Raw genomic sequence first — 26,977 nt, forward strand, 5'->3', positions numbered from 1 at the left:
ATTACTGCAACATTCTTTTCCTGGCCACTGACAAACTGAGTCGTGCTCTGATGGTGTATTGATCCACAATGCTGCTGCAGAGATCACTCCCCACCCTCGCACTTGGCTTTCTTTTTGCTCATCTTCCCAGCTCCTTTTCCTGTCAGACCAATCAACCGGCCTTCACTTTCAAGGACTCTTCCATCTTATTGCTCATTTTATTCAGCATCAAAAGGTCAACTCACACACCCAAACAGTCCATAGTCTCTGCTTCCACTCCTCACTTGCCAACTTTGCAATTCGATGTCTCTGTAGTGTCTCTCGAGACTCTGCCACGTTTGTGAGAAAGTCTCTGTAAAACTGTAATACTACTTTGTTGCAGCCCCTCAGCCTCTCTTTAGAAGTACTTTCTGGCCAAAAAATCGTCTTGCCAACAGTGATGCTGCATGTGGGCTCAACTGGCTGCCTGGGATGTCCTTTTCTAAGGCTAATTTTACAAGAAAGGAGATGTCATAGCATCAGAAACTTTCAGAAATACCACATGAAGTCTCTTCCCAAAGCAACGAGGAATACGCTATCCTGACCCACAACATCTAGTCTCAAAATGGAGCTCTTTGCGAGATCTTCCAGGTGGTTGCCAACTTTTCATTCTCTGTTTGTGCAGCATCTACCAGCATCTTTTCCTTGTCTATGATTGAGATCCTAAAATAATGCAGCAGACAACCTCCAAGAGGTTTCTGATGAGTTGTCATACAAGAAGCTAATAGAGAAACTAACCAGCTATCAGTGAGTGAATCATAATGTCACAGATGAAAAACGGGCAGTAGACAGAAAAAAAGAATAATGTTTAATTGCCAGGTCCCGTATTGGAAAAAAAAAAAATAACAGCTCTTTTCAGAGTTCCTCCTGCCTTATGACATTCTATAAAAATATGACAGAACAGGAAGGCATGTGTGTGGTGAGGACTGCAAGATAATAAAAGTTGTGGATAACTTGTATTTATTATCTGAGAGGTTTGTGAGAAACTTTAGAGAGAACTAAACGAAGGTAACATAATAAAAAAGAAATGTTGATACTAGTAAATTCCAAGCAATACATACTGGAGGACACAGCAGAAGCGCCAGCACACAGTACGTGGTTTAGCATTAAGTGGATCAGCTCTCAGTCCGAAGAAAGTGGTTGTTTGCCTCTATTTAGCCCTCATGAGGCCACATCTGGGATGATGTGTCCAGCTTTGAGCCTCCCGGTACAACAAAGGTATCAGCAAACTGGAGTGAGTCTAGTGGAAAGCAGCTATGACAGTAGGAGGTGGAGCACATGACACATGAGAGCTTGAAGGATCTGGGCTAGAGCAAGGGTGAAGCTAGATCCTTCTTGAGCTTCACAGTGATAGGACAGAAGTCAGCAATCACAAGTTGTACCAAGTTAAATTCCAGCTGGACACACAGAAAATTTTCTCTCTGATGAGAGTGATGCAGCACTGGCACAAGGGCCCAGAAGGGCTGTGGAATCACAATCCTTGGAGAGTTTCAGAATTCAATGGGACATCGCCCTGAGAGACCTGAACTAACTTAGAGGCTGGCCCTGCTTTGACTGAGGCGTTGGACTAGATCCCTTAGAGATTCTTTCCCACATCAATTATTATGGGTCTTTGAGCTCTTCATATCAGATTGGACAGGTCAATGTAAACCTCCACAACATAGAATTAAGATGAAAAGATTAAAAATTGCTTTAGATAGATAAGTCTGAAGCGTTCAACTGTTACGTGTCTAGCATATCTGACCATGTCCAATTCTGGGCTCCCCAGTGCAAGGGACACAGACTTACTGGAGTGAGTCCAAAGGAGGGCCACAAAGATGATGAAGGGACTGGAGCATCTAGCTTGTGGGGAGAGGCTGAGACAGCTGGGACTTTTCAGCCTTTACAGAGGAATCGGCTCAGGGGGATCTTATCCATATGTATAAATACCTAAGGCAGGTTAAGAAAACAGAGCCAGACTCTTCTCAGTGGCACCGAGGAACAGGACAAGAGGCAAAGAGTACAGACTGAAATACACAAAATTTCACCTGAAAAAAAAAACCCACCTTTTTACTGTATAGGTGGTCAAACACTGGAACAGGTTGCCCAGAGAGGTTATGGGGTCTCCATCCTGGAAGATATTCAAAACCTGACTGGACATGGCCTTGCTTTGAGTAGGGAGGCTGGACTAAATGATCTCCAGAGGTAATTCCAGCCTCCACCTTTCTGTGATTCTGTGATTTTGTAACTCTCTACATATTAGAGAATGAGACTGTGAAGATGCCCCATCCCTGGAAACGTTCAAGGCCAGGTTGGATGGGGCTCTGAGCAACCTGATCTGGTTGGAGACATCCCTGCTTCTTGCAGGGGGGTTGGACTAGATGGCCTTTAAAGGTCCCTTCCAACCGAAACCATTCTGTGATTCTATGATACGATTACAATAGATTTTGAAACAGGAATATGTAAAACCTCATTCTTCCAGAGTTTATGATGAAATCTAACAGGAAATATCTTAGTTCCTTTCTGACCTGCTTCATCCTTTTTCTTATCCACTTTCACACTTAGCACAGAACTCAAGGACCCCCAAATTATGTGTCAGTTCCTGTGATTCTACAAAAATCCCACCCTTTTCCTCTCTCCAGATAGCTGTGTGAGGTTCAGCCTGGGCAGGCAGACATCTGGGATCCAGAGAGATTTCCCACCAGCAGGATTCCCAAAGATGCGGACAACATAATAACAGAAAACCTTGCATGGTCCATTCACAGTCATGCAGCTTTCTGCCTCCTCCCTCTCTGTCACAGCAACTGCTCACATGGAAAAACACCACTCAAAGAACGTAAGTTCAAATAAATATATAGCTGCAAATTCAAGGTCAGAACAGTGTTCCCAGCCATCTCTCCATCCTCTCTCAAGGAATTCTTCATGCACCCGGAAAAAAACACTGCAAGATTGCACATGCCTGAGTTAGTAGATTATGATAGGAAATGTCGTCTTATCTTCTGCTTTACAGCAACACACGTTACAAATTGTCTGGTAGCTATTCACTCATTCACTCTCTCTGTAAATAACTATTCAGTGAAATCTGATGGAGCTGTGCAAGCCACCGAAGTCTCACTAGGATTTTCAGCGGACAGCTGCCAGGCTGGAAAATCAGTGAGTCTCAAGGGCAAATTGCACGCAGGCGGGAAGAGGCCGGTGGGTCTTCTTAAAGCTCTGCTGAGTCTTGGTCAAGTAAAATTTCTCTGCTTGCTTGGCACATGTACTTTCATTACTATTATGTCCCCTCAGATGACTGGTGTGTCTGCATCACTGATATAGAAACCAGCTCTGCCTCTCCTGGACCGCTGTGCTGTAGAACGGGTCAGGACTGCACCGACGGAGGGATGTGCGGCTCCTCTCGTAAAACCGTGGCTCCTCTCCAGACCTGCAAGAGCTCCTTGCCTGATTGCTGGGAGTGCTGACACCCCCGAGACTGCAAGAGAAACCTCTGCCTTTTTGCTGGCTTTCATACAGAAAAGTAATTTGTCCCAAAGCCCAGAACCTGGGGCAATCTCTGGTGTATTCGGTTCGGCTAGAGAACGTGTTAATTACGGTAATAACATAACTAATATGGCTTAGAGAAGCAAGTCTCAAACAGTGCTTGTGATTTCCTGCTTTTCTTTTGTATGCTGCCTAAACAGACGGTTGATTAGAAATCAGCAGAAATTTAGGTATTTATGTACTTAATTTTTGATAAGTGTGCATTTACATTTCATGTGTCTGCAACTCTTTCTCTTTCGCACGGATCCGCTTTCTCTACCTAGAGAAGGAAATAGGATAATCTGACACCTGCAATTTTCTGTGTTTACTGAAGCTTTTCAGATTGTGTCATAATTACATACATTTTCTAATTATGAAATAAAAATTTAGGAAAAGACCTCTTACGATAGGGTACAAAAACAACTGGATGACCAAAGTTGCCTGTCACTTTTTAAAACAGTAACAGAGACGTTTCCTCTTTCTTAAATCATTGGTCTATGCTGCTGACCCAAAGGTGAGATCTACTGCCTTTTCAGCCCACAAATCTCACCTTCAAGAAACAATTTTTTGGTTGAGATTTTCTCACTTTTCCACTCTCATCTGCTTTTCTACGTAGCCAGCGGAAGACAGTCATTACAGTGATAGCAGTGGGAAAGCAATTGTGTCTGTAGTCACCACCAGCAAACACAAAGCCCCACCGCTGCAGACAAAACAGTAGATCTCATCCTGGAAAATTAAGCATTGTCATCATGATCTCTTATGCTTCCCCCATCTGAGGCAGGGACTTGGAAAGCATGCACTTGGCACAACGTTTCTTAGTAGTTGAAAGGGTAAGAACTGACAAGAAACTACAGGAGTTTAGAATTAATGTCCATGCAGTGCAAGGGTGTGAGGAGATGCTAAGAATGAGAAAAAGAGCAATTCAGACTCTTGGGGAAGGATAACTCCCCCAGCAGAACAATATATTTCTTAACCACTGACATCCATTGACCTCCTTCTTTTTAGCCTATAAATCTTGCCAACTACCCTGACCCACTGAGACCTTTGATGGAAATATAGTAATTTAATTCAGACGTAATCCATTCTTTAATGATAGAGCATGCAGGAAAAGCTTACATGGGTTTGCCTGTACATGTAATTAGCAGATCAGAAGAAGAAAACAATTGATTTCTCTCTGACCAGTTCGAGGAGATAAATGTTTACTTAATCCAAATTAAAATGTTCCTTTTTTTTTTTAATTTTTAATTTTGTTCGTTCTTCTAGACAAACACTGGCATATGATTACAGCTGGGCAAGAGGCAGTATTTGTATCCCACAAAAGCCTGCTAATTAGAAGAGAACCAAAGGAATCTGCAGTGTGGTGAAATTAGTGATTTTATTTCCTAAGATTTTTGTGAAAAAGCTTTTGTGGAAGTCTGCAACCTGCCATCACACATCTCAGGTGAATGGTGAGCACCTAAGGATAAATGAGCTGGAGTTCCCAGGACAGGTATTTACTCGTGGGTTGTGACTAGAAATTCCACCCTGGATTAGATAGATCTTTCCACAATGGAAATTTCATGGCAGCTGCTATGGTTTTCCATCTCCTTTTCCTTTCCTCTGAGGAAAACATCTGTTTCTAACAAATTGAGAGGTGAATGGAGGTCCCATCTGGCCAAGAGGACTGGGCAGCTGTGGTTATGTCAGGAGGTACGAGACCGCCCCCCTCACTGGACAGTGCTAAATGAGAATGCAGGAGGAAACAGCTGAATGGGGATGCAGGAGAAGACAAAGTCTTTCTAGAACCTGGTAATTACATATCAAAACTGATGGCAAAGAGAATTTTCTCTGATGAGAAACTCATTTCTCACACTGACCAGCTCTGAAAGTCACCTTTAAATGTTAAGAGATAAAACAATGCCATTGGGAGTTACCGTCTCTTCATCTTGCATCTTCTTCCAGGAAAAAAAGAAAAGGGAAAAAAAAAATCCTTATCAGCAATTAAAGCATTATGTCAGAAAATCGTGCCATATATTCCAAGGATTTTGGAACTGGCATCAATAGCAGGGAAGGAACCAGAGAGAGAATGATTTAAAAGGCAGAACATTGTTTAAAAAAAAAAAAAATAGCACAAAGCACATCTGAACATAAAAAATGCTTAGCCGGTGCTGCACATGGAAAGCTCCACTGCAAGTGAAATGCAAAGAAATATCTTCTAGCCATTTTGGGCAGCAGTTGACAGGTAAGATTTCCTGTAAAAGGGATGACAACATTGACCTTTAGAAAATTATCACCAGATAGCAGAGAAAAGCTTTCGTCTGTTTATCCTTGGGGGACCAGGAGCTGCACACAGACAGGATGCCAAAACAAGACAAAAACCTTTTGGTATTTTTGAATGTGCTGGGGAGCTGCATGCACCCTGAGACAAACAGCTTTGAAATAAAGCTCTAGGAACACAGAAATAACATGCTCACAAAATGCCCTGATTATTACAAACATCAGCACTCTGAGCAGACCCTGCCTACAGAAAGGGCTCCATTAATTCCTGTTAATGGAGTTGCCTCGCTCCAAAGGTGATTTTGAGGCAGACTGAAAAATTAAAAAGGAGATTTGTCCCCTGACACCAGGAACCTTTGCTGCCTGCACACACAGAAACCAGGAGAGAAGCATCCTAAAATTACACCCCATCACAACCTCTTTTAACAATAGGCAGGCAACCATATGGACTTCAGGAGAAATTATATTAATTACTCATATGGATTCTACTGTACAGATGAATTAACAATTTCCTGTTATGCTATCTGTAGCTCTAGCAATCCTCGTGGCCGTTAAAGCACAGACTCTGAAGCTGCGTCAGGTGAACATCCCACATCAGCAGAGAACGGCGAAGTCCCAACTGTGACAGAGATGGCACAAAGGACTTCTGACATCTGGCTACCTGACTACTGCAAGGAAAGAAGTTCTTAAAAGCATTCTCATTTATCTGTTTTGCCTCTTTTCTTTGTAGGTATCTTCTAAAGAGTAAGAACTCCCTTTTCTTTTTTTCTCCTTTTGATGAGAGGCTTGTCTAAATCTGTCCTTTGCAGAAGCATGGCAGAAACTAGTTGCTGTGTGCACTGGTACCAGTGACCCCTTGTGAAAGCAGATTATCTTCTCCTGGTTCATAAATCTACCTGTCAACCCTACCTGGAGAGCAGACAACTCATCAGTATGGGTTACCAAAACCACTTGCTGCAGAAATAAAGCTACAGCAAGATAGATTAAAAAATAAAACAAAGACTCCCCTTGGGATGTGACAATTCCTTAACCCTAGACTCAGAAAAAAAAAAAATACAACCTTGAAATGGAGAAAAGTGATCTGTAGAACCAGATGCTGAGAAGAAAAACACAGAAAAATGGCAAAGGAGCTTCAGTAATGATGCTTGATCCAATCTGGTTCAGAGCACAGGTTTACTTTATGGCTCATATTTATCACAGCCGACAACGCTGAAACTGTACATTTCAAGGTTGCATCTATATTTCAATTTACAAATCCCTGTGGTTAGGGGACTTGAAATTTCACCATAAAATCTTGGTCAACGTGACCACAGGCCAAGGGCACTTTTCTTCCTTTAATGTAATAATGAAATATTTTGCTTATGACATTGGTAATTTATAAGTAGATTCAAAATACGACCCTCAGAAAGAAGAAAAAAACCCCAACAAACCACACAGGAGTGGTTTCCAATATCATCTACAAATTCAAGACTGCTTGCCCAAATGTTTGTTAATAAAAAAAAACTTTGATCCATGATATGGTGCAGTGAGTGGCAACAGAGGTTATTTTCACCAGGTTAGAAGCATCTTTAACTTAGCACTTCTTTTTTTTTTCGGTTCCCACACAGTAAGTTTTTCACATTACAGCTCAGACCACATAGCTGTGTAGTCCTCTAATGGAGAAATTAATGCAGTCCTGCTCAGGTAGAAGGAAAATGGCCAATTCAAGAGCCAACTCTTCGGGAAGGATGAGATTTATGAAGACAAAGGCTGGTCCACGTATGCGGTCTGGGCATGTCTAGTTGACCCTGCCTGTCTCACTAAAGCAGGCAGGCAGAGAAGCTCAGCTTGTACCTGATTTTCCAAGTCTCCAGGAGACTCTAGTCTCTCTCTATGCTCGAGTTGACATTTCCACAGCAGTACATGTCCAAAGATACATAAAAATGAAATTTTAGTGTATTAATTAACCAAGAATGGTTAAATATATAGCTCCAAGGCTGTATGTGCTAAGCCAGCACAAGTTCACCGCCTTTCAGAGCCTGGTGAACTCAACTGAGCCAGCATTACAGCCTGCAACATTACAGACAATCTCGCATTTCCTGACCTTTTCAGTCAGTGTGATAATGTTAACATAAACTTAAAGGAACTGTCATTTCTCTTTCTGAAAACCCTTTTCCTCCTGGGATTGCAGAATCCTGAATCACACAGAAAAGAAGGCAGATTTCTCAATTGCCTATAAGAAAATGAGACCTGAGGCCAGTCTGATGTATGCAGGGACATCTTCCATTATATCCAAAGGGAAGTATTTTTTTTCTGAGGGATGATAAATTACAAGTTTAGCTTAATAAAATTAAAACATTGCTTTTACATATACTCTTCTTAAACTTAAAATAAAAGACTTAGAAAAGGTTTCTCTTTTACATAAATATTAGAAACATTTATACTGTTTTCCACATCTACAGTGTCATTGTCCATGACTCTTAAGGAGCTCCCTAACTCCAATAAATTCATGCCTGGGTTAAGTCTGTATGGTGAACAGTAATTGTTTTGCCTCATTTTACAGAACTGGCGTACACCAGGGGTTAAACCACTTGCAAGGGAACACGTGTCAAAATAATGAACTGAAAAATGCAACCAAATTCTGCTGAGCTCCACTAACCCCTGTTTACATGTTATTAGCATCTCTGCAAAAACCCTAAACACACACACTCCTGAATGACAGTATTAAATCAGTGGTGATCATGCAGAGAGCGAGGACATAAATAAACCTCATTTATTTATGAGTGAAAGTTAGGGTGAGAATCAGACATGCATTGGCTGCTGTGGTACCAGTCCAAAGCATGTTCTTGCTCCACAGTAAAGAAAACCCAGAATATTTTGCTGTTTCACTGAAGAATCAACTATCCCAAACTGCTTTCATTTATTTATTAGGGAGTAATGGGATCATATCTTGTCCTATAGAAATGTGTTGTTAAAATACATTCAGCAATGGTGGCTGTTTGCCTCTATAACAATGTAAGTGCCACCTTGTATGTTGTGTTGTTTAAAGAAAACAAATTTAATTAAAACAGCTCACTTAGTATAATTTCGTCACCTTCGTTTAATCTCATTTTTGAGTGGTTGACCTTAAATTCAGATCAACTCCAAAATAAAAGGCCTCTGGCAGAGCTGTTTGTACTGCGTTTCACACAAAGGAAGGAACATATAAGCCAACAATGGCAAAACAGAGTTCAACAGGGTGTCCTTGCTTTGAAAATTTCATCCCTAACGTGCACTGATGCACTTTTATCTACAGTCATCTCTTTTAATGGATTCAATCTTAAAAAGCCTTCTTCTTACAAGCATCCTGACAAGCTCATTGGAAAAGCCTATGAATATAAACATATCTTATGAGCACAGTTTGGAAGACAGGGCATTTATACATTACAAGCTGGGTGTATAAGTACAGCAGTACACATCTGATTTACCTTCACTCCTATGCTAATATTAGCCAAATAACATGGCCAGATAAGCCAGGGGATTGACACCCACACACCAGCACATCTCAAGTCCAGAATTTCTCCCGCAGGGTCCCACCCCAGACAGCTTTATTCGCATCTAGTGCTTCTTTGTGCCAAAGCAACCAGGGCATCTTGTGAATCGAGGCACACCAGGACATGAGCCTGGCTGTCAGAAACCAGGTCTGCGTGGGAGCGCTGAGCACCCTGAGATCCACACCATCAGGGATTAGGGCCAGTCAGCGATGCACTAAAGCCAGCACTGCCAGCCCCGCAGGCCAAATGTACTGCGTCCTGCCTAAAAGCCTTCATGGCTGCCTGAGTCCATTTAAAAGAAAAGAAGTAAGCATTACAACCATTTTTTTTTCTTTACAAGGGAAACCAAGTAATCTCTCCAGGTCAATTCTGAATGAGCAAGAACATTCTTATTTTACCCGAATGCGAGCAGCACCTCCAGACTTCCCTACGGTTCTCTCCCCATTACTTACAGCATATAAAAAGGGCAATTTAACCAAAGGAGTTTCTATTTGGGGCTTTTTGCAGCACTGTTTCCAGAAAATAACAGATGTTGGTTAATGATCTTTAGACATTAGATCATAAACCACACTCATTTAGAACACTGCAATCGGAGTGATTATTTGTATATCATTAAGCAACATCCGCAGAGCAAGCTGGGTTTATTTCCTTATTGTTTCATTTAAAAACAAGAATATCAGATAACTTTTTATTTCATATTTTTAAATTTACAGGGTATCAGCAAGATTCTTACCTTTGTTTCATTCCCTCCTTTCAGCAAAGCAATATATCAGCACAGTGTCATTACCAAGTGCAACATTTCTTCAGCTTCACAACGCATGGACACAAAGCAGATGACATTTGTCCGCACTGAGACACCGGATGAGGATTACAACTGACTCTTACAAGTTTCCTTCTTCACAGAGTCACACAGCACACCGGGCCCCATGAGGGGAATGAACTGTTTTAAACTCCAGAAACAGAATCAGATTGTTTATTTGAAAGTGAAGATAGATGGTTTCGAGTTATACTGATGTGGGCATACCTGGCATTACATATATCTACTAATACAGCAATTGTCTGTATTTTCAAATGCCTAGAATGTGTGTATATATATGCAACATATATATATGGAGAGAGTGAGTCTTATATGCACTTACATATACATATGTACGCACATCTATCTGTATATGCCTACCTATGCATAAATTTCTATAATTGCTTATATATATAGTAGCATATGTTAAATACTACAATATATATCTTAGCACATACATATATATAAAGTAAAATTCATCTCATAACATGAAATCAGATTTATCTAAATATCTTCTGGAAATATTAGTTAAGCCTCTAATTCACTAGAACTACATTGAAAAAAATTAATTACATAATATATGCTGAGAAATGCCCAGAAACATGACAGATAAATTGGCTTCATTTGAACACATGTAGCGTATGAAAGAAATTAATTCAATAAACATTGCGGCTGTCATTCCACAAAAGCATATGTGAGTCCCTGTGAGTTCAGTTGTAATAACTACAATTATTCACGGGCAAAAGTGTTTGCAGATCAAGGCTATATATGTGATTTGGTTGTTATACTATGCTAATTTTGGATCTACTATTTCACCATAAAATCTGACAAGGCAGAGTCACTTATGTGACATAAATACAGAGATTTGGATTATAGAGAGTCCTTTACATATGTAACAAGATCAATTATTAATTAACATTTGGAGACGGAGATTTGTTGCCGTAGAGAAATTATTTACAGGCATCTATTGACAACGCTGGCCACAGGGTGGGGTCCTTTCTGTTTGCTCCATACGGGCCACTGTGATATAAACACAGCACCCCAGGAACAGCTATGCCCTGGGTACAAGCGAGACATTCACGCTTGCAGCAAAAGGGGCTCCCCTTCCCCTTGCTGTTACAGCAAGTTACTGTAGCTGGAACAAGGCAAACCAATGCATCATGTTGGCCTGTTCAAAGGAAGATATTATCTCATCCTCTGGCTGCTACTGTAATTCAGGTAGATAATTACCTTTCCGCTGATCCGATCCTGTGCTGATGTAGTTAGCAGAGCTCCTCTGGCATTAATGGAGCTGTACAGATTTACATCCATGAGCGACTCATCTCCTACGCTCAAATCAGATCCAGTCCAGCAGTAACCCGGCACATCGGACCCGTAGGGTAGACCACAGCTAACTTAGATGATAAACTAAAAAAAATGGTATTGAATTTGAGCATGCTATCTAGGCTTTTTCAGCAGCATCTTTTCTCCTGTGGGGACTTGGAGGGGGTAATGCATCCCACATAGCAGATCATCATGGGTTCATCTCACTGAACTGTGGACACCTCCCTCTGAGCTACTCACTCCTAGCTCCCTTCACTGTTAACAGTGGGAAACACTTTCAGAGTGCGATGAATCTGATTTGTTTTGCATGTCTATTTAAAGCTCAGATGATTCCTGTCCTAGAAATGCCTCCTTGTCTGCATTGACTATGCAGGGTGACTAGCTTAAATGCGAGTGATGAAAGTCATCTCACCTATGTGACAGCTTCATTAGCAACAGTGCTTACACTGAGCAAAATAAAACACAAGTACCAAATGTTATTAGCATAATTAGAGATACAGATCTCAATGCAAGGCAACATTAATACTCTGTGCTTTCTGGCCAGAGTTTTGGGGGTATATAATTGCACAGAACTAAGGAACATTTCTGAAGAGTAGCAAAACTTGCTCTATGTCCTGTCTTCAGCATTCTTTGCTAGAGGAAATTTTTCACAGGACTAAAAAAACACAATTTCTGATAATCTTCCCCCCACAGGCAAAGTTTGACCCCTAAGTAGTCTGAAATTAGCTCCAATCGTGAAGCATAAAAATTAACATACCTCTCCAAGTGTGTATTCACTAACTGTTATAACACTGGAACAAAAATCTATGGAAACCTCAATCTTATCTGAATCTAGACAGCCAAGATACTGACCAAGCAACACTTTGAAGCAGCGAGTGCCATAGTCGTATGAAGATTTTCTTTTAAATTAGCATTAACCAAATTACTTAGGTTTGCCATATCCCAATCTGAGATTTTGTGCCTGAATTACAGGGAGGGAAATGAAGACAGAGTGAAATAGAGGAAATTGTTTTCTGTAATGCTTTGTCCACAGCCTTAAGTAGCCCATTGGAGACACCGGTGATCTGATCTGCCAGGTGATCAGGGCATGTCCACCTCCATTTGGCTTCATTTTGGTGAACAAAACTGTGTCCCTTAAAAATCTTGTCCTGTATTTTCCACTCAGCTGTCCCTTATTCCCTTTCAGCATTTACAGCTACCATAAGAATGCACTTCCCAAGGTGGATAATAAAAACTATAAAAGGAATCAGCTCCAGATGGGTTACAAAATTGACGCCTTCACCACCACCTTGCAGGCATCAATATTAGAAAGTTTTCTCAAGAAAGAGAAGGTTAGGATAGATGAAGGAGAAAAGTGGGAAATACCAATGAAATGTAAGCATAAATGCCATTAATAAATCACAGGCCCAGCACTTAACTCCACATACTAATTCCCCAAAAGACAGTCCTAATCGACAAGATATACATAATTCCTCTGAATTTGCTAATTTGTTTTTGAACAGTATGGAACTACTCCCTAATTTCCAAGTGCTGTGCAATGATTCTTTGTGCTATGTAAAGTACATGATTTGGACATGTTGACTTCCCTAATTAGTCTATAAATACTTGACTTTTACCCACTGCTTTGGTAAGTGTGATAATTGCTGGGGAAAGGCCAAAGCATTTATGGTCAATCAGATGATGAGAAAAGGAATATGGCCCTTTCAGTGAGTAAAATGTAAGGCATTTTGTGGCAAGGCAGAAGCTATTAGCAGGATCAATATTTCTCCTAGTACCTTAATAAATCATTATATCAAAGAACAGTTGCAGGATGGAGAAAACCTCATTCTACCAACGAGGATGCTTCCAAATCAGCAAATAAAACATCATTTAAATTACAAAGACCTAATTGGTCTACAAAGGCAAACGATGAGCATAGAACACAGCCCTCTGATGCTAAGCATGTAAGCATTTTGAATCATTAGTGAAGGAAGAAAAGCAGAAAGACAAAGAAACAGCTACGCTAAGAGCTCCACACGCATAATTTGCAGATTGGTAAATATGCATGAACCCACCCTGCCATAGCTGACTGATGACACTGTGTTTGGTGTAGATATCATGGGTGGCAGAACCAGAGGAGCACCTGGAAAACAGGACAGCCTTTGATATCTTTACTATTGTACTGAAGGAATCTGCTTGCTGTTATTTGCACTGAGGCTTTTCCCTCCTCTTCTCCTTAGCTAGCTAAGAAAAAGCTAAGATTTGTAAACATTAGGGTGAGGGAAGGGAAGAAATATTCTAATGGCTACTTCCAAGCATGGGAACTTTTCTCAGCAGACAGTGCACATCACTACTTACCCGATGCAACTGCCATCACACGTAGCCGTAAGACGAAGAAGGAAACTCTAAGTAGAGCTAATTGGAGTTCTGGCCAAGTAAGGACTGAGGGACCATAATCATATACATGTCCCACATAGTAGGTAACACTCCTAGTATACACACATGGCTGTGAGAAGAAGATAAGGCACACCAAACTACTTCATATGGTGTTGCAAACCTGTACGCTGCTAGGGAGTACACTAGTGCACAGCCCGTGAGCAGCCACTGCTACCTTTTTTTTTAAATACCAGCTCACAGCACTTCTGTTTTATAGTGTTACCTTTCTATCTAATAGAGAAATGATGAAACCTAGTGGGGAAGGAGTCACCAAAGTAACAATCACATGAGTTCCCATCAGGCGAAAAACATAAGATACTGTTGTAACCAGTATTTAGGTTTATTCTTCTATTTGAATAGTCTGGGTTTAGATCTTTGCTGAAGAGTTATAGAAAAGTAAATGCTTCTCGGTTGTTCAGTCACGACTTTTGATCCCTGTCACAGCCTTGGAAGGTTGTTCCTAATGCATTCAGAGGCAAGTATTGTTGACTTCATGAAGGAAAGTCAATTGATGAAGGAATTTCATTGTGGAAGTCAAAGTGGGTACTCTTTGATTTTCTATTTCATATTTCATACACTTCTAATTCCATATAGCTGACACTTTAGAAGGTCAACTGTCATATGGCTGGAAAGCTGACATCTCAAGAAAGTAAACAATGCCTGAAGAGGAGGGGAGAAGGAGTACCCTGTTAGCTCCTCTCCCCATTCCAAGCCAGCAGAGATGTTATTCGCCTGTCAAAATTCTCTGGAAAGATAGTTTTGGCCATATGGCAATTGACCTTACATGGTGCTGGCCATATGCATTTCCACCATATGTTTGAATCTTTGAGTTAAATGCATACATAAAAATGAACAATGTCCAAATGTTTCATGCTCTGAACTCTCTGTATAATGTATTTATTTTCTCAAACTGTAATTTATTCCAAAAAGTAAAGCAGATCAGACTCTCCATAAGTTACGCCTTGAATCAGTTTGTTGGCTGATCCTTCTGTTGCAGAAAACAAACATATCAATCCTGCTTTACGGAGTGTAATATGCCAACTTTAGTAGTAAGGAAACTGCTGTAGTTTATATACCTAACTGCCTATAGGTCTCCCAAGGGTTCTTCCTGTCTTCCTGCAGAGATTATGTATACTTCCCTTCATCTCATGCCCACTAACACATATCAACATAATACCTCTGCTAGCATCTCAGGACTATTTTAAAATGCATTTGGAAATATCCTTTTGCCTGCATCTCAAAGTATTACTTTTTGCTTGGCGTGTATCAGCTTTGTGGACTGTAAACAACTCGGGGCAGGGACATTATTTCTTAATGTCCTTAGTAGCCTAAAGGCATTATCAGCTTTATTTGTCAAATTAGAAGTAGCAGAGGGGATCACTGTGAGCATGACCCAAACTTTAGTGCTCATGTCCAATGGAATCACAGGGGAAGGCTAATGGAGTATGTGTGTCCTTTCAATTTTATTAACATAAATCTCTTTTTTTTTTTACTGCAGTAAAAAGATGCACTAACTTTTCAAACAAATAAACAAGAGCTATTGGGATGGTAGTAAATGGATTCAGCAAAGATTCGAGATTTTCTTACTCTAGTCAGCCTGAACAATTAACTAACAGCCTCCTTTTTTGTCATTAATTTTGTTGCCATAGTAGCCTCTATAAATGGTTTCTAACAAACATGGAAGATTTATTTTTCTCACTCTAAACTGATCAGAGAATGAACGATTTTACATTCATTTTTGTTTCATTATGACAGGTAAAGCACAGTGAATCATTACAACAGGGTCTTCTGTGAATGATAAGGTGTCAGTTATCTTAAAAAGCAATCTTAAAAAGCAGAGCCAGAAATTATCAGGGAAGGGCCACTTCTATGCAAACAAAAATACTGGCTCTAAAAAAAATCTTAAAAAGTTACACCAATTTCTAAATAATAGATAGAAAAAAGTTTCTAGATTTTTTCAACTCAAATTAAGCACATTTTGCTTGCATATAAATACTTCCATACACTATTTCTCACTCCAAATTCACAGCTAGTGAAAGACCAATAAGGAAAAACATTGTGAGAGAATTTCCTAAAGAACAGAGTTAAAATGAATTAGTTTAAACAGAGGAATTTTTCATCCACTTTAGATGGCTTGGACTGTAAAGAGAACAGCAGCCCACAAGGGAGAAGGGTGGGGGAGGTACATGTCTGCAAGCTAAATGCAAGTAAGTTCTGGCCATCATCATGCACTAAGGGTTTGGACATGTTTAGAGAACCACAGGCTGCAACCTGCAAATTGGATCAATATGTTTCTTGCCTGATAAATTCCAGGAGGGAGATAACAGGTCCATTATTGGAAAAGATTGTTGTTGCCTTTCTTCTAAAGGACAAGGTGACAGATTCTCTTAATTCAGTAACTGTTCTTTGCTTCTTCACAAAACCATGCTTGGAAAATGAGAGTCATTTCAAACTTTGTCCAATCTATAATCTGTCTCACTTGGAGAGGGGAGCAGGGAAGAGCTACAGTGTGGCAATACAGACAAAGTACTCAGACATCCTTGATTAAGAAGCTATTAATAAGCCCAGGTACAGAATGCTCGAGTCACATCGGTCAACTCTTTCCATCAAGGAAAAAAAAAACAAACATGAAGGCAATGGGACTTTTGTTTCCCCTCATATTAGTAATTTCCTACAGCCAAACCCAAATGGCTTTGAATATTTTTTTATAGTATTGATACCCAAAGTAACTGACCCAGCTACAAACCATAAGACACTTAATTCTTATTGAGATCAAATTGTTTTGTTCTTTATCTCATCTTTTGAAAGACCTAAAGGGCAAGATTTTGGCCACCTCTCATGCTGCCCAAGGAATATGAACACCAAAGTGCTGGGGAGATCATGCAACCATGAAAGCTGTGCTGCCACAAATACAGAATGACATCAACAACACGCAACATTCTCAATTTTTTAGTAAAAATGTCTCCAATAGTTTACACACTCATTTTTAAATTTTTCCATTTCAGGTTGATAGGGCAGTTTCTCTCCTGGGATGGGATCGTATAAGATACCAAAATGTGGAGATAAAATATGTAGAAAAAAAAGAGGACTAAGGAGCAGGGATTTGCCTCTGTGGTAACAGCACTGCAGTGAGGGATATAAAGCCCTAGATATTGGTGAGTAGACCAACAAGTGTGTAAGTAACTTCATAAAACTTTTACACTTTGTTATTAAGTTTCATATCCTCAAAACATTTTTGATGTCATGTACTTCTTTAAAATTACTAAGTGTTTAACAACGTTTGGTTTCTGCTTGCAGCAACCTGCAGCTTGCAGCAAGTTTGCTATGGTTGCTTTACTTGGCTGATGCTCTTGCCTTCATATATACATATTTTTTTTCTTATTGCATTAAAAACTGAAGCCAGAATAGCTATCTTTCCCTTTTCTCTTTCCATTGATGGTTGAATCTTTAAAGATGTGTTTGGCATTTGAATAACTCTTCCATGCAACTAGCCACACCCAGAACTACAAAATTAATTAATGTTAAGATGGGCTAAAAATATTCAGTAATTATTCCTCTAATGCCTGTTCCTGACCCATTCCTCCTTCCACCACATCCCCTCAGCTGCCTCAGTTCAAGCATTTGCCTGGACATGCCCAAAACCACACTAGGGTCATTAAGAAAAAATAATTTAAAAAACTTGGTTCTTTTAATACAAATCATTTCCCAGATCCAATTTAGAAAGAATCTGCTGAGCCAGTAAGCTCAGCTGAAGGGAGGGCAACCTCTGGTGATGACTGTGGAAATGAGAGCTTGAAGGCAGTATGCTCCAAGATGAGATCTGTATAATATAGTATCAAAATAATATAAAGATGTAGCCTAAGAGCAAAGAGCAGGTATGATTTTCATTCTCTCGGGTTATTTTTAACTGAACCTCTGCCTGTCCATCTATTACACCTTTATTGGCAGAGCTGGGGCAGTAGCAAATTCAAACCTACTTCGAAACCATTGTAAAAGTTGGAGAGAAGTCACAAGAGGTAATTTCATTACTAGTTGTTTAATGAAAACCAGCAGCCGGATGGCGAAGCAGCGCAAAAATTGCTGCCTATGGAGAGGAAAGCAGGCAGAGCAGCCAGAGTAATTCTGGCTGGGAAAAGCCAATGGGCAGGTGTGGGTAGACCTGCTAGCTGGCATGGATGGCCCTCCACGGCACGGGCTGCCCTTGACTGTGAGGAGATGAGCGGGAGCCAGGAAACCAAAGTGGGAGCTTTGGCGGGCAGAGGACATTTATCCATTAAGAGAGGTTTCTCTACTGCTCACAGAGCAATTTGTTCTCAGGGATCCTTTGGGCAAAGCCTACCACAGCATGTGCCTGCATGGTCTGGGTGTTGACACCAGCCTTCTTGGCCCACACTGAGCAAATTCAGGATTGTTCTGCTCAGGGTCGGAGGCAACTGGAAGCCACACAAACCTACTAGCAGTGCTGAGGCCAAGTTCACAGCACTGAGTCAGAGCTAATAAACACTGCCAATCATGACAATTTATTAGCTTGTACTCAGCATTGTGCTAACTGTGCTACACAGCTTCTGGTTGGTTTGGAAAATGGGCAGAGGGGACTCCTATCTACTAATATAGACCCACATAGATGTAAACCCTTATCTGTACGTCTGTGGACTCTCACTGAGCAGGTGAATCATAGTAAACGCAAGTATAAACCAACCATTTCAAACTTTGGGGGAAATTTTGCAGAAGAGAGTACAGAAGGAGAACTAGGGGAGTGAGGAATGGACTCTGGACTCAAGGCCATAAGGTGTTGAGTTACAGTTCTCTACCAGAAGAGCCAGGTAAAAAGCCTGGAGCCTGAGTATATGCCTGGAGGACCTGGGACTGCAGAGCAGAGTCTAAGTTTGATCTAGGCTCCACAGTTTTAGGCACCTCAGGCATTCAGTGGTGAGACTGTCAGCAGCCCGACGAATGGTCAGCACATGTAGTGAAAGGTCTTCATAGAAGCAAACAAAATGCTGCCACAAAGGACACCCACATAGACTTGCTTTTATTATAACTTATTATATTATAATTTCAAGACCTTAAAATAGTGTTACATTTGGCTATCAAACACTGACTTTTTTTCTGAAAGCCTGTCTTATGGCACTGCAAGCTGCCTGCTGACTGTACAGCTCTTGACAGAGAGAAACTTCCCAACACAAATCTCAACTCACTTGAACCTACAGGAGGAGGTAGAGAGGTGGAAAAATCAAAGGTACATTAACAGAGGAAGGATTGAGGGACTGACCATTATCAAATCCGGAGGCAAAGGTCTCTAGCATTAAAAGGGTATGCTCCTGGAGCGATTATAGAAAGATCAGAGGCTCGGAATGCTCCATGCCCCAGAACAAGAGGACAATCAGTTCTCTCTGTATAACTACACTTCATTGGGACCAGATAGTGCATTTGATTGATTTCACTCACGTGTGACTGACATGAGAACCTGACAGCAAGTGGTCTGGAGTGCTTTGGCCAGGATTTTGGAGAGATTACTGAAGAGCTCACACACACACACACCCCCCAAAAAAAAAAGCAACAAAAAAGAAAGAATATTTGACTTCGTTGCAGAAGATGCTGTGTCTTTAAACTGTAACTCTGTAATCATCTCCTTTCCCTTCTTCCCTTGTTTCTTTGACACTTCAAAACAGTAAAAAGTCTGTGTGAAGAGAGCAGAATAAAATATAAAGACACTTGGGATGTTTTCATGGAGTGAAAGAAACACAGAACACTGTGATTATCTACATAAATGAATGGGTGGCCTTCAAACACTAAAAGAACAGCATTATGAAGAAATTAAGTCTCCTCTCAGCAAACCACACGATGTCAGTCAATTTTGTGAACAAGATGGCGTATTTCAGACTCAGCCCTCTCCTGGATTTAACATATGACCTTTCCTTTCAAGATCCTTGGTCCCTCTGAAACATTTTTCTTTATTCTCTTTGCTGCTGGTTCCTTGTTATTAATTAGATCAAGCCAAGTTTCCACTGAGACTGTGGAATAGTGACATCTATGTGTTACCTGTCAAGCACTGCCATAACTGTCTTCAATTGCTCTTGCAAATCTAGTGCCTCTGTGGAATCCCATGCTATTAAAATTGTATGCTGTCTTTCAAAGCCCTTCCCCTACACTATGGAACATAGTGTAGGGGGATATAAAAGTAGAAAATCTTCCTAGAAAAATAACTAAGGACAATAGTAAGAATATCACTACTAGCAACAGTGAGAAGAAAGAGTTGGTTTGTTACTCAACAGGAGGAAAAGCTTTTAGAAGGACCAGCTGTGATTAGAAAGCTACAACAGTTAACACTGAAGACAAAGGACTAGAAATTCAGGTCATAGTAGGAAAAAGTAGGTTAGAGAGAACTGAGATAAGTTAAAAAATTTCAAATTGGCTGGGCCTTATGAATGTATGTAGGTAACTCACTGAGGGAATCTTAGAGCCACAGGCAATTATCCATGAGAGGTGAGGTCAGAAACAGTCAACTCCGTAAACACTCAACAGGATATAACCAAATAGAGGATCTGAGGTTATTCAGAGGATCACAAGCTTAAAAGGAGTCACTGTCACATACGTATGAATGACAATTTGGAAATATCAAGAAGAATGTTATCTGCCAGGCAGATCAGGGAATTCTCCTTTATTGCTCTGGATAGACTCCAAGGTCAGGTTGGACTGGGCCCTTAGCAACCTGATCTAGTTGGAGATGTCCCTGCTCATTGCAGGGAGGGATGGACTAAATGGCCTTTAAAGGTCCCTTCCAACCCAAACTATTCTGTAATTCTATGATTCAATCATAACCTTAGGTCCAGTATTGGATCATACATTTTTAAGTGGATGTGACCAACTGACAATGAGTACAAAACATTACAAAAAACTTGAGGAATAAATTGTTGTTTAATGTAAAGAAGACAAGACTTGGGGGAAACATGACAAAAGATCCTGAAAATATTAAAGATTGTTTCAAGGAAAAAGGCAGTAACCCATTCTTGTTCATTGCAGGTAGGACAGAAGTAACTTGCAGGTTAACAATGGAAAAAAAAATATTTTCTAATGGTAAGGAAAATTAGACCTTGCAATGAATTGCCCAGAGAATCTCCATCAGTGGAACAGGTCAGCCACAGCTCTAATGGGAAGAGTGTGAGCACAGCTGATGCATCTGCAGGGCCCTCAAGCTACCTGCTAATTTTCTATGATTCTAGGAAAAAACCTGCAGCAGTTAGCAGGAGAAATTTTTTTGTTGTTGTTCTATGATATTTTGGGCAATAGTATGGATTACCTTTTCCTTAGTTAATTTTTAATAGTGTTCTGAAAGCTCGAAGTTAAAGACTGGCTTGACCCAAGATATTCTTTCATCTTTTGACTTTCATTTTTGCTGTTTGAGCAAACTGCCTGGTCATGCTTTCCTCTGATTCGTATAAAGCCTCTTGAACACAATATTCAGTAGTCTTTTTTCTTTTTTTTTTTTTTCCCCAAATATGGGATCGATGACAATAAGTAGAAACACATTATTTCCTGAATAGTTGCCTACAGACATTTTCGGATCATTTCTTCTATGGAGTCAACCAACTCATATTAATGTTGATATGGACTCCATTAAGTTTTGCTTTTTGTTTTTCACTTGTGGCATCTAATAATCAGGTTTTTTACACATTGTCCCTTTTCTGACATGATAATTTATCCTAGAAATCTGAGTCCACCTGGAGCAGTATATCTTAGGACTCTTAACCCCAAAGTGTTATGTATGCTACACTTCAGTCTAGAAAGAAAGCTGAAAATTTATCAAATTCAAAGCCTTACTATCATTTATGATATTGATTGAAATTTGTTGGGTTTTGTGTTCTGAAGATGAACAAAGGTTGCTCCTGAATTAAGGTGATGCCAAAGGCTGGCAACAAGGAGCTGAATAATCATCACAGGCAGCTTCTAATGGTGATAGCATTACAAATATATTCATTGTAGGATCAAACTCACCACCACTCTTCTCTTACATACACAAATCCCCAAAAATTCCTTTAATGTTTACTATTTGAACTGGTAGCCTTTCCACATATTTTAGCTAAAAAACAGGAGAGAAAGGACATACATCTGCCACATTGTGCTGGGTTTTAGTGAGAAAAAAAAAAGATTTTTTGTAACTGTTCATTTTGGCTGGCATTTGTCCATCCAAACACTCCTTATTTTCTTAAGTAACAAGATCTGCAAGTTTCACTGCTGTTTCTGGAGACTTGGACAGTAGCAGTGACAGTGGATTTCTCTGTCTCTCAACTGGAGAAGACATTTTAACTGCCTTTCAGAAGTGAAATCAATTCATATATTTCCCTCTATGGCAACAGACTCTCATTGGAGCTGCAGCTTATGACTTTTATCTTGTTGTGACACCTGCTTTGGTCAAGGGGATTACTGATTACTCTTCCTGGAACATGTCAATACTGATGGTGTTCAGTTGAGCAGCTGTCCTCCCTCTTCTATTATTATTATTCATGATATATGATTGATTCTTCTGAAGGCCTCAGTGATAGAAAACTTAGCAGTTCTTTGCTGTCTTTCTTTTAAAGGGACCTGAATAACAATTATTGTTTTCGAAATGTGCTACAGCCACCATTTCACCTCATCTATTGTTCAGGTATCTCTGTGCAGCCAGAATGTGGGCAATGAAAAGGTGCAAGATGTGCCATTATCCATATGCTGAGAGCTATCAGTTGCACATTTATTGTCTCTCCAACAACGTCATTCATTACCTAGTATCATACTGAGAAGAGTTTAAAGGATAGAAGAGAGAGAAGACACTAGCAGTGATTCCACCTAGACAATACTGAGGTAAGATAGGGATTGGAGTTATTTTAGTTGAGGCTGTACCTCCATAATTAATTATCAAGCTTCTAAATTCTGGGCTTATTTTACATAATTTGTATGTCTGAAAGTCATATTGACTATATTCAGCTTCTTAACGCTGGCACTTGAGTCAGGAAGTTATAAATACATGGAAGTAAGACGAAAAGAAAAGGGTGGTTGGAATGGGACCTAAAGGATCTGCAAATGATTATTCTGAAAAATAGATAAAACAAATGAAATCACCTACAATATAAAGTCATTTTTCCTTGCAATATTTGATGGATTACCACAAAGAAAGTTATGTTCAACAGCTCTCTCTCTTCACTATAAATAAGACACTAAATGGCTTCCTGTGGAGTAAATAAAGCACAACTTGGATTTCAGAAAAACCTCTAAGGGCTGTGTAGCTCTGGAAGAAACTACACAGGGCAGCACTGAAATCTTCTTCACTGGAAGATTAGATAAACATCTCCCACAGATTATTTAGACATCTTTGTTCTTGTTAGTAACCCAGACAAATGAGCCAAATGATCTTTGATGTCCTTAAAGTGTTCTTCACTGTTGACACTAAAGATCTCCTTCTTCTGTAATGCCCCAGGAATTAAGATCAGCAAAGACCATCATCTAATTGCCACTTTGAGCCAGAAGATGATGGACACTGGAGTGAGAATGGTAAAGAACCCTGCTCCTGATCCAAGTCTATGGACACTTTGTGTAGTTTGCTAGAGTCTGTCAACTGTTTTCCCATTCTTCTGGGAAGTAGCTATGATTAAACTACAGGGAGGTATTTAAGGATGCTTCTGGGCTGGTTCTCCAGCAGAGGAAGCACTTGCCACCATTCCTAGGAATTCATTGGGAACAACTCAAATATAAAAGCCAATAGAAGGCCCACCTCCTGTCTGGGTTGGTTGATTTGTTTTCCCTGCATCCATATTAATTTCAGCCTCTTGCAGAACTCTTACTCTGGCCACAGCTCTTATTCAGGTAAGCAAATTATCATTTTATTTTTTTCTAATAATCACCTGCCCCTTGTCTTGCTGTGGGCAATAAAAGAAGAGAGTTGGATGGTCACAGACCCTCTGAATCATTATTAAAAATAAATATATATATATATATATATGTGTTTATAACAGCTTGCACATACACCCCATGATTTGGACACAACAACCTTTACAAACTCACCGTCTTGTTTTAATTTCTGTTCTAATAAAATGCAATTGTCCCTCCATGGCAGCTTTGTGAGATTTACTTCCCCCGCCCTCCCATTTCATTCTGCCACATTTCCTTAGAGCATCTAGCTTATAGATTTTCTCCAGTAACACGCTATTTGGCTTCCATCTGTTCAATAATTCAAATACATGCATCAAATGCACACATGGCACACTTCCAGGCAGTAACATCCTCTTTCCTTTCTGCCTTTTTGTAGCCAGGTAATTTGCACATAAGTTGTGCAAAGACAACATGCTCCTGTTTGCCTCCATGGTTATGGTTTGTGCATCAGCTCCTTCTGCTTCCTCTTTGCAGACCTCCACGCATCGTGTGAGAGTAGCCATGTCATCACCCTCGCAGCCCCTGATGGCAGAGCTGAGCCATGAGCAAAGCCCAGTGGCATCGAGGGTTTGGCCTCTCTGGCAGCATGGCTTTAGGGCAGACATGTATAATACAGTGGCCGCAGGGCTCTCCAGGTCCACCTACAGCACTGGTACGGAGATCAAACGTATGGTTGCCATGCTTACATGCTCATGCAGAAAAGTGCTCTCCCTCTCCCTCCCTCCCATGACTTTTGACAGATTGCTATTTTGCCGGTTGTGTTTTCATTACTGAAGCAGCAGCAAGACAACTCCCTCCACCAAAACCCAACTAGGAGCCAGCTCCAGCCGACCGCGTGCCCAGAAGGCTGAAACAGGTGGATGGGGCAGAGAAGCCCAGTCCTGAGAGATGGGGGCTTCCCACTCCATGCAGCAGCTCATTATCTTTCAGTTCTGTGCACTCTTTTCACTGCCTTTGTTTTTCTCTGCTCCCCCTAAACCCAAGACACTTGTTTCACCACAGGGGTGCCAAGGGTAAAGGTTTGAGGAGACCTCCAGAGGCATTTGAATAGATGCATGATTTAGTGACCCCAACAGAAAAATTTAAGAAACTCCAGCAATAAAGGAATAAAACTCCAACAAGGCAAGGACAAGTAAAAGAGATGTCAGGGAAAAGGAGCCTTCTCTGGAGAATGGGCAAGGGTTTGTAGGTAGGAAATAAAAGGGAGATTAAGAGAGTAAGAACTGTGCAAGAGGAAAAAATACTTATGAGGAAAAAAAAAACAAACCATGAAATTTGCAGTGAAAGACATGGGATAAATGGAAAAAGTTGACCTGGACTAAACAAATTATTTGGCTAGATTAGTATCCTGTTTTTCTTCAATGTCAACACCAGATACTACAGAAAAGTGGTGCAAGAGCTACCTACATAGCTGCAGAAGAAGCTTCACCCAAATCCCAGGCCGAGGATCGGTGAGTTCAGCCTTCAGTCAGGCAACTGCAATGTAATTGCTTTATAATTGTGTAATATGAAAAAGTATATCTGTGATAGCGTTCTTACTGATGTAAATATCAATTTCTTGCAAAGGTTCAATGCAATACCTTTTTCTAACACCTTGGGGCAATACTTTCCCAGGGGAAATTACACCTTCTATCTGCTTTTCAGTAGAAATGCCTTGCTTTTTAATTCAACTGGTTTTTCTTCTGCATTATAATGAAGGTGCAGCACAGCAATACCCAAAATACTTTATGCCACTTAGTATACATATATCTAATACGTACGTATTTCAAATTAATATAATATTTATCCTCTTTTTAAGCAACACAATGTTAATTTGTATGTTTATCACAAAGCCATTATTCTTCAGGGATCAGACTTGTGAACAAGGAAACTTTTAAAATATGTTTTAGGCAAATGACTTGCCTCAGCTTTCTCTGCATAGCAGCTGTTGACTGCATTCGTATCAAATTCCTTAGGACACAGGCCCAATCACACTTTGCTTTGACTAATTTAGAAGAAGCTCCTGGAAGTCTTTGGTGAGCTGTGATTCAAACAATGCTCATAGACAGAACTGGAAAGGAAGATTTTATAAATCTTACTGCTGCTGCTAGTAAAGGATTTACAACCCAAACGTCAACACGTGCAACAAGTTTTCTCCCTTTATTCTAAATGTCTTTCAGCGTTTGTACTTCTTTCTCCCCCCTGCCAAAGAAAAACACAAATCTTACCCTAAGGGATGTCATCATTAAAGAAAGAAACAGTGCAGTCATAAAGCTTTAGCATGACACAGATCATTCAACAGTTGTGCAATTACTGTAAAAAGCTACTTATTTTTGAACACGGAGCTTTCACTCAACACAGGCCCGAGGCATCACGATCAGATCTGTATCTGCAGTATCTCAACCAGTCTGATCTAGGGCTTTTGCTCGTTAGGGAAGCTGCAGCCATGTGTGAGGTTTACTTCTAGGTTCAAATAGCTTCTAAAGCATTTTGGAGCTGGGGTGGGTTTAGAAGATATTACCAAATCATAGTAACTTCCAAGAACAAATTAGAAGATGTTTTGGATATCACTCATCCCATAAATCCAACTGGGTTTGGGTTTTTTTAAGGGTTTTTTCAATAGAATTCATACAGACTAATGGCATAGTAAGTGACTACACAGGCAACAAGGAAAGCAATAATACCCAAAGTGCTCTCAGGTAAACCAAGTGAATGAAATAGAGCATATTCCAAACACGAACATTTTTGAAAATTATTATTTAGGGCTAGATACAACTCCCACAGACTCTGAGTGTGTTCCAATAGCAGGGTATGACCATCTAGATGGAAAAGTTGATTCCCATTGGTTTCTCCAACAAAATTCCTATAAAAATGCTGTTCAGTACTGCCTTTGAAAGCAGTAAGAAATCAAATTTGTCTCTGTTATATAGCTGCATAGGAAAACATATTGAAATGCAGGGGAGTGTTTGCTACCCTTTAAATCACTGCGATCGCGGGCCATAGTGCTTATAACACCATCGTTCCAGCTGACAAGGACATAGCATTAGCTACAGGCTCCTCACTGCTCCCTGCCATGCTGACACTACAGGAGTCAAGCCATTATTATTCTGCTCTTTTTACAGTCTCTTAAATATCAACTTATTTTTTTATTTTATTATTTTCTTAAACTTTCCATGAACCTGAGCTCCTCCTGACCCGAAAGCCCCAGTAATTCTGCTGACCCTTTGCTAACTGTGCTTCTTGAAATATCCACAGCTAGAGCTGTGGGACAGTC

General features: G+C 40.3%; 1 protein-coding gene across 3 annotated transcripts in view; it reads right to left on the reverse strand.

The window, feature by feature from the left end:
• The window catches only part of ENOX1 (ecto-NOX disulfide-thiol exchanger 1), a 371,002-nt gene that overhangs the window by 231,511 nt on the left and 112,514 nt on the right, over positions 1-26,977 (reverse strand). The window lies entirely within an intron of this gene.

This window comes from Chlamydotis macqueenii, chromosome 1, assembly GCF_036417535.1.
Source record: "Chlamydotis macqueenii isolate bChlMac1 chromosome 1, bChlMac1.mat, whole genome shotgun sequence".
In the NCBI taxonomy this organism is placed as follows: Eukaryota; Metazoa; Chordata; class Aves; order Otidiformes; family Otididae; genus Chlamydotis; species Chlamydotis macqueenii.